The 12,949-nt window shown below is 51.8% G+C and overlaps 1 protein-coding gene across 1 annotated transcript in view; it reads right to left on the reverse strand.

Moving 5' to 3' along the window:
- INSC (INSC spindle orientation adaptor protein) overlaps positions 1-5,578 on the reverse strand; it is a 124,221-nt gene extending 118,643 nt beyond the window's left edge. The window contains exon 1 of the mRNA XM_049713800.1: positions 5,459-5,578. The gene's annotated coding sequence lies outside the window, so the exon portion shown is untranslated. The remainder of the gene's footprint in view (positions 1-5,458) is intronic.
- Between the last annotated feature and the right edge of the window lie 7,371 nt (positions 5,579-12,949).

A 12,949-nucleotide genomic window follows, 5' to 3' on the forward strand; every position in this document is an offset into this window, starting at 1 on the left:
CAGCCATCAAGGCCTGACGCCCGTCGACAGCCCTTTGTAAAGTCTCCCATCTCTCTCTCATCACTACTGACCAAACCCTCGCTGCCTCAAGTCCCCCAGGCTTACCACACGAGGCAACATTTCTGTGCCTTAGCATGTGCTGGTTTCTCGGCCTAGAAAGCCCTCCTCTTATCCTCCTGGAATCTTCCTGTTATCTTTCCAGATCCAGACCAGGGATTTTCACCTCTGGTAAGGCCTCCCTGATTGCCCCAGTTGGGGGTGACACTTCCTCTTCTGATACACTAATACCTGCCATGATCATGTCCCACAGACAGGCTTGTCACTGTTTGCTCACAATCCTGTCTTGCCTTGAGGACTGGGATATTCCCGACACCTGTATGCCCAGTGCTCTGCACGGGCCCTAGCACATGACAGGATCTCAGTTAATACTGCAGCATGGATACATGAATAATAGTGACTAAACTTTCTGCATCCTCCAAGAGAGCTCCCTGACTTCAGTCTCTTTCACGATCCTCAAAAAATACAGAAGAATAAGGGAAATTAGTTCTTCTAATTTTATGCATGAGGAAAGTGAGGCCCAGAGAGGGTAAGAGAAAACAATGTACCCAGAGGCTGAGCTAGGGCTGGAATCCAGATCTCTTGCCATCAGCCCAGTGTTCTTTCCCAGAAGGTAGGTGGGACAAGAAGGAAGAATACGTCATTTACAGTTGACCTGTTCTGTGCTGGACACTACACTTCAATAAACTTTCCAGTTCTAGCATCACCACTGCGTCATAAGGAATGCCTTTTTACAGACGTGGAAACAGGCTCCGAGCCAGATCTGTCTGATGGCAAAGCCCGTGCTCTTTTCTCTGCACATGGACAGTATATGCAGCCCACCTCTGACCCTCTATCAGAGGCAACAATATGGCCTGAGTCAATCGTTCTGTCCCTCGACCATGTCTTTTAAACCAGCACCACACACAGACCCACAAGGCAGCCCACACGCCCAGACGACAGGCTGCATTTCACATGGCTTCCAAACCCAGGATATTTGGTTTGTAAGACAAAACCTCCATTTCTCCAGCAGAAAGTGAACACTATACACAATTACCCAGCCAAATTGCTGATGCTTAGACACTGCCTCACGCCGAACAGGGTCTGGTCTGCCCAGAGACATCCTCAGAGGATCCAGGACTCCCCCAGAGCTTGGCACCGAGGGCACCATGTAGCAGGAAGAGGGGGGACTGGGCTGGCGGGATCACAGTGTCTGGGTGTAGGCTCGGTCCCCAGAGATTGCTCCAGGGAAGAAGTGAAGTCACAGAAGCGCACCCCAAGGGAGTGGTTGGCAGGGAGGGGGCGGGGTTGGCAGGGGTATCCCTGCCTGGCCTGGGAGGCCTTCCCCACCCCACCCCTGCTTCCCACAGGGCAGCCGTCTCCATCTGAGGCTGGAAAGGCCAGTGACGCTGATGATATTCAGGTCCTAGAGCCAGAGAAGGCAAAGCCCTCAGCTCTTCCCCAGCTGGCCCAAAGGCCTGGACTTCCCTGCTTTCAGGGCCTTTGAACTGGGGAGTGGTCAGTGGACCACAGACCACAGTCTTCACCACAGACTCCAGCGTCAGACAGACCTGGGGTGAAATTCCTTGGGCTAATCATTTAACCTTGCTGTGCTTCAGTTTCCCTATCTTTAAAATAGCAGCGCCTGTCTCCCAGCATTGTTCCAGAGGTTTCCTGAAACAAAAGATGCAAAGAGCCTAACAAGGGGGTTGGCCCTTAGCAGACACTAAAAAATGTGAGTAAGCGTGAGTACGCCTTCCCCCACAGAAGTTCTGACTGCCTCACCCAGTGCTCTCTTGCTGGATTTGAAACCTGTTTTCACCTGGTTGAGCTTAAAGTCCAGGGAACACCCAGAATCCTCAGCAGAGATGCAATCAATCAAGTCTTAGTCTTACCGTTTTTTTTGAGGTGGCATTTGCCTGGGAAGGTACAAACCCGTCACCCGCACCGACCCACCAGCACACCGCCCAGTGCCAGGCATCTCCTGAGGCCTCAGGCCAATGATTCCTCCTCCCCTTTGTAACCAAGTGCTTCTGGGAGGATTAATCTTGAACATGGGAAACAGCTGCCAGCATCGGGTGACTTAATGCATACTGAGAAGCAAGATCTCAACACAGTGCCTGAAAGCCCAGCACGAGAGTCCTTGTAAGTAATCTTTAGTGCTAAGCATTGCCCCCCACTCCTCCCCTTTCCAAATACTAATAGCCTTGGGCAGGTTAAAAGAATCAGTCTTAGAGTAAATTAGTTAGGGGTCTCGCCAACTTTGCAGTGTGGCTAGAGCCCTGTCCTGCATTCAGATGACCCTGGTGACACACATCTCTTGCAGATAAGAGGTGACAAATGACTTTCTGACCACATGGCAGACTTGAGAGCTCCTCATGGGGACAAGGAAAAACTGAGCATTAGCCTATGGCCTCACAGATCCAGGGGAGGGGGCAGAAGGGCCCTTCGCGTGTGCCCATGCTCTTCATCCTGAGCTCCGGCTCCAAAGGGCCATCCCTGATCACAGACCATGTGGTCCACGTGGTCTGCTCTGAGGGAGGCAGAGCTTAGGTCCAAGAGACACAGACCTCTCAGCAGAGCCCTGAGCCTAGGCGGGGTCACATGAGGAAGGGGTGGCCATAGGGCCAGGGCCAGGCATAGGGCAGGGGTCAAACTCCTTCGGGCACCCAGACACTCATGCTTTTGAGACAGGGAGAAGCTGGCAGTTGAAGCAGTCAGAGGAGGGGACATTTATCAATGGCCCAATTCATTCACAACAATCCCCATTGTCTGAGCCAGCACAGAGATGGGCATTTTCTCCCAGAGCTGCTGGGAAGAAAAGCCCCAAGACATGGTCACAAATCAGAGCCCCAAAATACAGAAGCCAAAATTGAGACATATGGTTTGAAAACCAGACGAAATATTTGAAATTGGAGATGTCCCCCCAAAATTCCATGCAACGTGGTTCTCATCCTCAGAGACCAATAGAATGCTTAATTGCTGATTGTTCATTTATTTATTCTGATCTCTCTCTACGAAGGATGTAGGAGTTTACAGCTAAAGATGGGTATAATATAAAGTTATTAAAGCAGAAATTAAAATTCAAAGCCATGTTTCCAATGAACACGTTTACTAGGATGAAGCAATATGATGAACTAAGAGCTTCCTGGCAGCCAGAGTAATAAGGTAAACACACAGGTGATGTCATGAGCTCAGCAGTCACACAGACCTGTAGAAATCCCTTGAGCACTCTAAGCTTCAATTTCCTTGTCAGAGGAAAAAAAAAAAATAGGACTATTAACCTAATAAGGTTGCTGTGAAAAGTAAATGAAATAAAGCATGTATTACAGATTCAATAAATAGTGGTTGTTATTATTACCATTTTGGGGGTTGTCTGATTTCTCTTCTTTAAATTGGAACTATGTGACCTTAATAGGGTTGCCTTGATGCTCTATGAGTCCTAATTGTTGCTCTGAAATTCCGATTGGTAGGTATATGTATTCGATGAACTAAAACTGGGGAACCAGCCTGGGATTCACAGTGGGTACCTCATTTTCCAGAGTCTTTTCCTGAGTCTTAAGATGGCTGGGGGCCTCCACAGATAAGAAGGCTAGGGGAGGCACAGAAACTTCCTTCCCCACTACCTTCACTCTGTAAAAGGCTGCCCAGCTGACCACAGCCTGCCCTTATTTAACCATCCTCCCCAAAGGTCAGGTGGAGGACCAGGCCAGGGAAAGGTAGGTTCCAGCACCCTCTCAGGAAATGCATGAAGCCCATCTGCTCCCCTGCATACTGGAGGAGTTGGTGGGGTGAGGACTCAGACACTCCTTAGACCAAACCATAAACATTTAGAAAGAGAAAGTCAGTGTCATTGTTCTAACTTCCCAACTGAGGAAGCACATTTAGTGAGGGCACCTCATTGAGACCTGTCCACAGGAGAATGGTCAGGATGGGAGAGGTCTAGAAGCCGTAACAGCAGCAGCCAGCTAATATTTGGGGCACCTACTCTTCCGGCACTGTTTCGTGTGTCCCCAGTCCCCAAGGGGAGGAGGTCAGGGAGAACAAGATTCTGTCAAAAAAAGAGATAACCACTGGAAAGGAGCAAAGCAAAGGCTCTCCCTTTCAGCCTCGCCTGCAGATGGGAGACTCAAAACAGGGTTGACTAAAACCAAAGAAGAGAAGAAATCAGCCCAGCTCAACTCACTTCTCCTGCCTGTCAGATGACTGTCTGGGCCCAGCCCACGGAAGGCTCACTGCTTTTCTGCTGCAGGGGGAATCCAGAGAATAAACTAGAGCGTGGAGCAAATTACAGGTGCTGAGCTCTGCCTCAGATCCCAGACTGGCCCTGCTTGCCTTGCCAGATGGTCCTTTTCACTTCTAAAAAGGCAAGACTTCTCCAAGAGCAGCCTCAGTTCTAGATCAAATGGGACACTCTGAAGGCATTGTATCAACATCTGCCCTGACCCCCCAGCCAAAGCCCCCGGCTTACGATATTTCCTACTAAAGCCAGTTTCTTAGACTTGTCCAAGGTGCCACGTGTAGGCTAAAGGGGACTGAAAAGGGGGCCTAAAAGGCTGAGAGTGGGTCAAGCCAGGGGTGCATGTTTGTGCATATGCGTTTTGCACACGGAGATACCTGTTGGATATGTGTCAATGTCCTCAGATGTACATACTGAAAGCAGGTGAGTGTTTACATGGCCCTCCTGAGATACAACATGTGCAAGACTGGTGTGGGTGGCGGGAAGGTGTGCACACATGAGCAGCTGTGAGTGTGTGGGTGTGGGTGCCCTGTGTTTGTGGGTGGGCATGGCTGAGGGGTCCTCCCACCTCCTCCTGCAGTGACAGTGGGGCTGTCTCCGCAACCCTGGCCAGTCAGCCAGGCTGGCTCAGACCCCCATTCAGTCCAGTGTTGGCGCTGAACTCCTGCCCCGATCAGAGTCCTGAGAAACCAAAGCCGAGTGACCCACAGAGAAGACATCCCAGCTGGGGACAAGTCAGGTCACCCTAGAAAGTCTGAGTTCAGATAACACTCCTTATCCCCAGCTTCTGTCTTCATCTGCTCACTCACACACATGCAGCCATCGACACACGACCCGCTCAGCCCCATGGAGCCTGCCTACCACACTCACCAATGCACACCCAGCGTACAGACACGGGGTAGCAAGGGCCACGCAGACACACGTGCCACCTATGGGCGCACTCCAGGCCCACCTACACAGAGGTTCCCACACATACTGACACACTCACACCCTGGGACATATGCTAGAAAGTTCCCTCTGCTCACATACCAGCCCAGACACACGTCCTCCCACTGGCGCTCGCTCCCACTCACAAGCACTCACACTGATACACTTACACCTACTATCTAAATAGTCACAAGCATGCTCTGTCCCGGACCGGGCTGGGCACCGAATCCAGCCTGGGGAGCGCCGCCTACTTACTCCGAGCGAGTGAGAGCGCCTGTGCGCGGCTGCATGCAGCGGCCAGGCCAGCGGCGGCAGGCACAGCTGGGGCTGCAGAGGCTGCGAGCAAGTGACCTGCTCGGTGGCCCAGCCCGAGGGCCGCCGGCTGCCCGCGCCCCACCCCGCTCTGCCCCCGCCCGCCGCTCCCGCCCGCCGCCGCAGGACCTCCGGCAACAGTCCGCTCGCTGCCAAACCTCTGCCCCGCGTCAGCCACCGCTGCCTGAAGTCTCAGCCGGGCTGCGAGGCTCTTTTGGTGCCCCTGGCAGTGCAGACTTTGTGCTCTCGGCTGTGGGGAGCCCTGGAATGGGGACGCGGTCAGGTCTAATTAGAGACCTGGCTCGCACGGGGCCGGGCGGGAGTCACGGCGGGTAAGCACCCCGGACCCTCGGAGCCGTCCCGACCCTGGTGCCCACATGTGCCCCACATGCCAACATCTGGAGAGTAAAGGGAGTGCGTTGGAACTGAAACAAAACAAGGAGGGGTTTGGGTGCGGTTCACACGCTCTGCGGAGGGAGCGCTGAACTTTGAGCAGCCCCCAAACGCCTGGAACGCCACTTGGTTTATTGACCCTCAGGTGCTTCCCTTTGGAACCTAAGTCGCTCACATAAGATCGCTGACCTGCCAGAAAGGACAGAAGATGGTTGCAGACACTCGTTTTAACTTGGGGCACATCAAACTTCCGCTCTGCACTTAGTGTCAGATGGCTAAGTCTAGAGAAGAAGGCTGATTCCCACCCCAAAGCTCAGGAATGTCGCATTCCATCCAACCCCCTCCACCCTGCCGTGAATCATTCCCCACCAGGGGCCTGGAGCTCCTCTACCTACTCTGGGGCCACCAAGGAAGAGCAGACCCTAGCCTCCCTCGGGCACTGTTTCCAAATTTGAACCTGCTCATTGGCAGGAAGTTCTCCTTGGCATCTAACCTAAATCCCTCATGTGCAACTACTGTATGTCAATATGCTCACGCTTTGTGTTCAGGGACAGGAAAACCGGTTCTGTCTCCAAGACACAATGATCACTCCAAGGTCCCATCTCAGCCTCTCTTCCTTGACGCTAATACCCGTGTTCCCTTTTTCAGGCCCTGGCTAAAAATGATGATTGCTCCCTGGCCCTGGACACATTGCAGCTCCTGACCTTAACTCAACTGCCTCAGCTCTCTGGGGACCCCAGACTCTGTAGATGCCCAAGTCATCCTCCTCAGACAAGCCAGCTTTGACTGCAGCCTCCGTCCATTGGAGACACCCTGATTCTACTCCCCAGATCCTTGAGAGGGGCTTCAGTTCCTATCTCAGCAAAGGCTGTCTCAGGGCCCGGGGACAGAGCTTGAAGGCCCAGCCATTCACCTGGCTATGCATTAACACTGAAGCCACAGCCTTCCTCAAATGGGCAGTTTCCTGAATCTTTGAGTCCATTTCTGGTAGATCAGGTAGTGTAAAAAAAAAAAAAGGTGGGGGGGCTTCCCTGGTGGTGCAGTGGTTGAGAGTCCGCCTGCCGATGCAGGGGACACGGGTTCGTGGCCCGGTCTGGGAAGATCCCACATGCCGTGGAGCGGCTGGGCCCGTGAGCCATGGCAGCTGAGCCTGCGCGTCCGGAGCCTGTGCTCCGCAACGGGAGAGGCCACAACAGTGAGAGGCCCGCGTACCGCAAAAAAAAAAAAAAAAAAAAAAAAAAGAGCCTGGACTTTATCCTCAAAGAAACCTAACCTTGCACACTGCCTCTATACATTCTAGTCATGCGTCCTTGGACAAGTCACTTAAACTCTCTGAGGCTCAGTTTTCCCATATTTACAATGGGGATCATAATAATCTCTGCCTAGCTCATATGTTGCTGAAAGTATGAGATGAGCTCAGGAATGTAAAAGTACCTGAATAGCTAAGATACTTTTTAGCATGCTAGAAACGGAATGAGGCTTAGATCATGAACAGGATAAATACTAGCAAAAATCTTCAGAAATATTTCATTCCCAGGTACAAACTCTGGGTCCGAGTTTCAGGTAAAGAGAGGAACAGACTTGGATTTTTAGATGTTCCCTTTAGGACACTTGGTATGTATGTCCCCCACCTGCATTCCCAAACACACACACACACACACACGCACGCACACACACACATCCACGTTCCCAGATACATACAGCACAGCCCAGCCTCCTGGGCTCATGTCGGCCCCATAGGCCCCAGCCTCTTATACCCTCGCTGGCCGTCTCTCCATTCCCAGGGGGCCTTCTCATGGCTCCAGTCTTGGCTGCAGCAACTCCAAGTCTCCTTACAGGGGCCCTGGCAGGCAACTCCTCTCTCCTTGCCCATCCTTCTGTGCCATGGCCCCCGCAGGCCTGAGACTCCAGGCAAAGGTGGCAGAGGCCTTCTCCAAGGCAGCTCAGAACTGAGGCTGCGGGGGGAGCTCCGAATTGGAGCACCATCCCCCTCAGCCTCCTCCCCTCCGCCCGCCTGGCTTCCCAGTGCCGTCCTGCTTAATTCTTAATGGAAATTCCATCCCCGGTGCCGGCCCTGGCTGCCTCAGGGAGTCCAGGCTTGGGCCAACAGCAAACTCCACCCAGAGACAGGAGGCCTGCTTGGCCATATAAACACGTACATACATACACACTCAGCAGACAGACATGCCCAGAGTCATTCACAAACTCAGAGAGTCTCACCTAGACACATACCCAGAAGGATAATAAGTATTATAATCACTAGCATTTACTGCATGGTGCTAAGTTTTTTGTAGTTATCAACTTCCCTAATCTCACGATTACACTGGGTTCCTGGACGTTAGCTATTATCCCTAATTTACACATGGGGAAACTGAGGCACAGGGAGTAATAACTTGCATTAGTAATAATAGCCTAACACGTGAGCACCAGGAACCATGCTCAGGGCCTTATGTGCATTGTTTCATTTTGCCACCATGGTAACATTTTGTAGAAGTTATTTTTATTCCCATTATACAGACAAGGAGAATGGAGGCCAGATGGTTTAAATCATATGCCTGTGGCCTCACAGCTTGTGAGATGAAGGGAGACTCTATATAGATATGTGTGGGAGCCCTCATGAGTGAAAAGGGAGACATACAGGTAAACAGATACATGCAGACTCTCAGGGGCACAACCACAAATAGGTCCTTCTACCAAAGGAGAAGCCACAGAAATGGTTCAGAGCTGCAACAGGCAAAGGTCCCCTCTAGCCTGACGCCGTGTTCTTCTTCCCTCCCAAAAGGCCCATCCCAGCTCCACCAACTTCAGGAGTCACTTCAGGAAGGACAAGTTAGACCTAAATGTAGGGCAGATTTCAGGTTTACAGTTCAGTCAGCCAGCCTGAACTACAGTCAACCCACAGCCTCAGCTCCAAATCTAGTTTGCCCAGCACACCGCACATGGTCACCGGAAGAAGTCTCAGGTGCTCTCTTCTAAAGGGATCATGAATGAACCTCATGCAGGTAGCACCTCAAAGACTCTGGCACTGTCAGGAGCTGGCCAAGGAGGGCTCCTGGCCCCCAGCCCAGATGAGGCTGCACAGGACCCACAGGACAAGACATGGTACCAGAGCCCAGGCCTCGGGCAGAACAGAGCATGGGCTGCCCAAGGGAGCTGGTGCCAGCTCCAATCTTGCAGAGAAGTGGCAAGACTTTGCTGGGAGGAGGGTGGGCACAGGGCTATGATACAGGACAAGTCGCAAAGTCCAGAGCCCTGGGAGTTGGGAGAACAGGACTGCAAAAGAAGAGAACAGAAGAATTTAGCAGTCCAGGAACTTGTCCACTGCTGGAAATTTCCATGCTAAGTTAGACGTCTCCAAGCAGGGGCTGTGCTGGCACTGGTGCTCATTCCCAGCAGCCCCAGTAGAGTGCTCAAGAAGGCCTGCCATGGCCAGTGTGATCCCCATTGTCTCTCGTCATTTCCTACCCCGTTCCCCTCCCAGAACGCCTCAACTGCTCCTGCTCACAAGCCCATCCATTCTGTGGTCTCAGAACAGCTCAGCATGGCAACCTTGTGGGACATCTACTTTGGAAAGGGGTTTTTCCAGAGAGACGTGCACAATTTAACCTGGAATCATGCAGCCAGGCAATGGCTCTAAGAGGAGAAGGCGTTCAGAGCCCAAGAATCTGCATTTCTAAAAGGTTCCCAGCTGATGTGGATGGTACCGGTCTGGGGGCGTCACGCTCTGAGAACCACTGCTTTATAGAATAAGAGAAAGTCAGAGGTCGTTCCAGCTCAAAACTAAGGTGCAGCCTAACTTTAGAGGGCAAATGGTTTCTTCTGAAAGGCCCCTAAAGAAAGAATTTCCATTCCTGTCAGTAGTCTGTACTTTCCTTTCCCCAGCTGCCATCTCCCCAGCTTCTGCGCTGGCCCTGCCCTCTGTTGGTCAGTCTCCCTTGGACTTTGTGATGGCTCTCTCTGCCTCAGTCCATCTCAAGTAAGACACAGCATCCTCCACTCTGTCCTCCACCTACTCAGAGAAGGTTATCAAGATGAGGAACCTGCACAAAAATAGCTGATGACCAGACAGGCTCTCATTTCCGAGGACTGAGATATCAGATCAGAAGGTCCTGACGATCGCAGCTGAAATGCCAGCCCACCCAGAGATATGAGCGATGGGCAAGGATCCAGTACCCATGGCTGTGACCTTAAGTCCTGCAGTCCCCTCCTGCAGCCTTGAGACATGCCCATGGAGATGCTGTCTTGCCTCCAGGGGTGATGGTGGGATAGGCCACTCAAGAAGGACTGGGAGAGGGGAATCTGGCCATAGGCCGGTGTGGACACCCCATTGACTCACTCGGGCCATCTATCTCTCTCCAGGCCTTCCTCTACAATGCTCTCAAAAGGGGAAATTTCCCTCAACTCCCAGAACCAGTGTGAAAACCTGTAATGTAACTAGGATGAAGGATGTAAGGACCAGAAAGGCCCTCAGCGATCTCTGGGAGCAGGGGTTCTGAAATTTTATTACCCACCAGAATCACTGGGTCGGGGAGAGGAGTGACATGCAGGTTCCCAGGCCTCCCTCAGAGGTTCTGATTCAGTGGGTTGGTGGTGAGCTGAAGCCTGGGTACCTCTCTCTTCCCAATCCATGTTCAGTGACTTCATGCTGGTAACTTGAAATTGGCCATAATGGAAGTATCTATTTACACCACAGAAATTGGGCAAATACTACAAATCAGGGCATTTTGTTTTGCTTCACTTTGGTTGGCTTTGGAAAGCCTGTTGTGGACAACTTCCCAGCCCGCTGTGGGGCATGTGCATCTCTATTTTCAAGCATCCCAAGCAGTTATGATGCAGGGCTTTTTAAGAAAAAATTGATCTAGTAATTAGGTTCTAACTCAAACCCTTCATTTGACAGGGAAACTAAGGCCCAGGGAGGGAAAGAATCTTGGTCGAGGTCACCGTAGTAGGCCCCTTGTGGGATCACGGCTGCTCAGTTCAGGACAGTGGGGGCTGGCAGGCAGCCCTGTATTTTTCTTGACCCTCTCCTGCAGCCTCTCCACCACACACCAGCTGTGGCTCATTGGCTAAGAGAGGCACGGCAGGAAGGTCTCGCCCCTTGTGAGCCAATCAGATTGACTTTCATCAGCATTTAGAATTTTAATAAGTTGGACTAGAGGTTATTAGTGGCCAGATCACCTGACTGCAGTGCCCTGGCCAGCAGTGCCCTCAGCACATGAACTCCAGCTGCTTATGGCCCTAGGACTACCCTGCCCATCCCAAGCCTTCACTGTTCAACTCTTCATTAAATTCAGAGAAGAGTTGACTTTCCTCCCAGCAAATTCCCTTACTTAAAGTAACAAGCTATTTCCCATTACTTACAAGCAAAATCATCTTGAGAAACATAGCCACAGAGTAAGTTAGTGAAAATAAGAGCCCGAGATTCCTGCCCCTTTTTCTTTCCCCTATTTCCCACCCTCAGACAGGATGCAAAAGGAGAGTGTGCAAATGTGCAGTTCTCCAGGGTGGTGGTTTTCCAAGAGTGGTCCTAGACCAGCAGCATCAGCAATTCCTGGCATCGTATAGGAAAGGCAAAGTCTCAGACCTCCTCCAACAACTACTGAATCAGAAGCTCTGGGGCTAGGGTCCAGCAAGCTGTGTTTTAACAAGCCTTCCAGGTGATTAGTATACCCGTTACACTCTGAGGACCACCATCCTAGCAGGAGGGGCTGTAGCTTCTGCCTCCCTAACAATGAATTCAAACGCTGTTGAGTCGAGGGAGGAAAAGCGATCAGGGTGCCAACTGTGTGGCCAGCCACACTCCTCCCTGGCTAGCATCCTTGTCCCCACACTCCTGGGCAATCTCAGGCATCCGAGCTGTGGCCCTGCATCCCAAGCTAAGACAGAGGCCCTCTTTCCAAAGTTTAAGGGGTAGCCCCTTTCCAAAAACAGCAGGACAGTCTCAGCAGAGACACGGCAGAAAAATGCTACTTCTGTCACTGTTTTGGTGCCTAATTAAGGGAGTGACTTAGTGGACATTCCTTGGCCCTTTGGATCTCAGGGGATTGTTCTGGACAGCCTGAGGACAGCTTCAGGTGTCCTTCTGGAAGGAAGCCTGCTAAGGGCCTGTCTCTAGAAACCACTTTGGCTTCTCCAGCATGAATCTACTGTTTCCTCTGCTTCTTGTGCTCCCCGGGTTCAGGGAGAAAGATGAGCTTCGAGGGTAACTGAAGAAGTGAGGTCTTGGGAAAAGGAGCAAAATAATAATAATAAAAATCTACTATGGGCTTCCCTGGTGGCGCAGTCGTTAAGAATCCGCCTGCCAGTGTAGAGGACGTGGGTTCGAGCCCTGGTCCAGGAAGATCCCACATGCTGCGGAGCAACTAAGCCCGTGCACCACAACTACTGAAGCCTGCGCACCTAGAGCCCGTGCTCCACAACAAGGGAAGCCACCATAATGAGAAGCCCACGCACCACAACCAAGAGTAGCCCCCGCTCGCAGCAACTAGAGAAAGCCCGCGCGCAGCAACGAAAACCCAATGCAGCCATAAATAAATTAAAAAAAAAACTACTATTATTACATAAGAAGTCAGTCACTGACTTCTTCCCATATACAGACCTGCTGTACTAAGTACTTTCTATGACTTACCTTGTTTGTGTCTCACCACGATCCAGTGATGTAGTTATTACTATCCCCTCTTTAGAGGTGAGGAACGAGGGCAAGAGAGGTTAAGTAGCTCTCCTGAGATCACACAGCCAGTGAGTGGAAGATCAAAGATTCAGACCCAGGTCTGTCTGAGCGTAGGTCCACGAGTTTCCCAGCGTGCAGTGCAAGAACACAAGTGCAGAGGTGCACCTGCTGCTGAGAGGAAGGCCAGGTGCTTGCTCAGATAGGCTGGGGGAGGGGCCGGGCAGGGGCCTTTTCTGCAGTGGGAGGCCAGGTGACTTGTGGCAAATAAAGGGGCAAAAATGGGGGTAGGGGCTTGAGGAGTCAAAGAAGGAACAGCCCGGCTCCCCTGGGAAGTAGAAGGAGCAGATTAGGAATGACAATCGTAGCCAGAC

Source organism: Orcinus orca, chromosome 8 (genome assembly GCF_937001465.1).
Source record: "Orcinus orca chromosome 8, mOrcOrc1.1, whole genome shotgun sequence".
NCBI lineage: Eukaryota > Metazoa > Chordata > Mammalia > Artiodactyla > Delphinidae > Orcinus > Orcinus orca.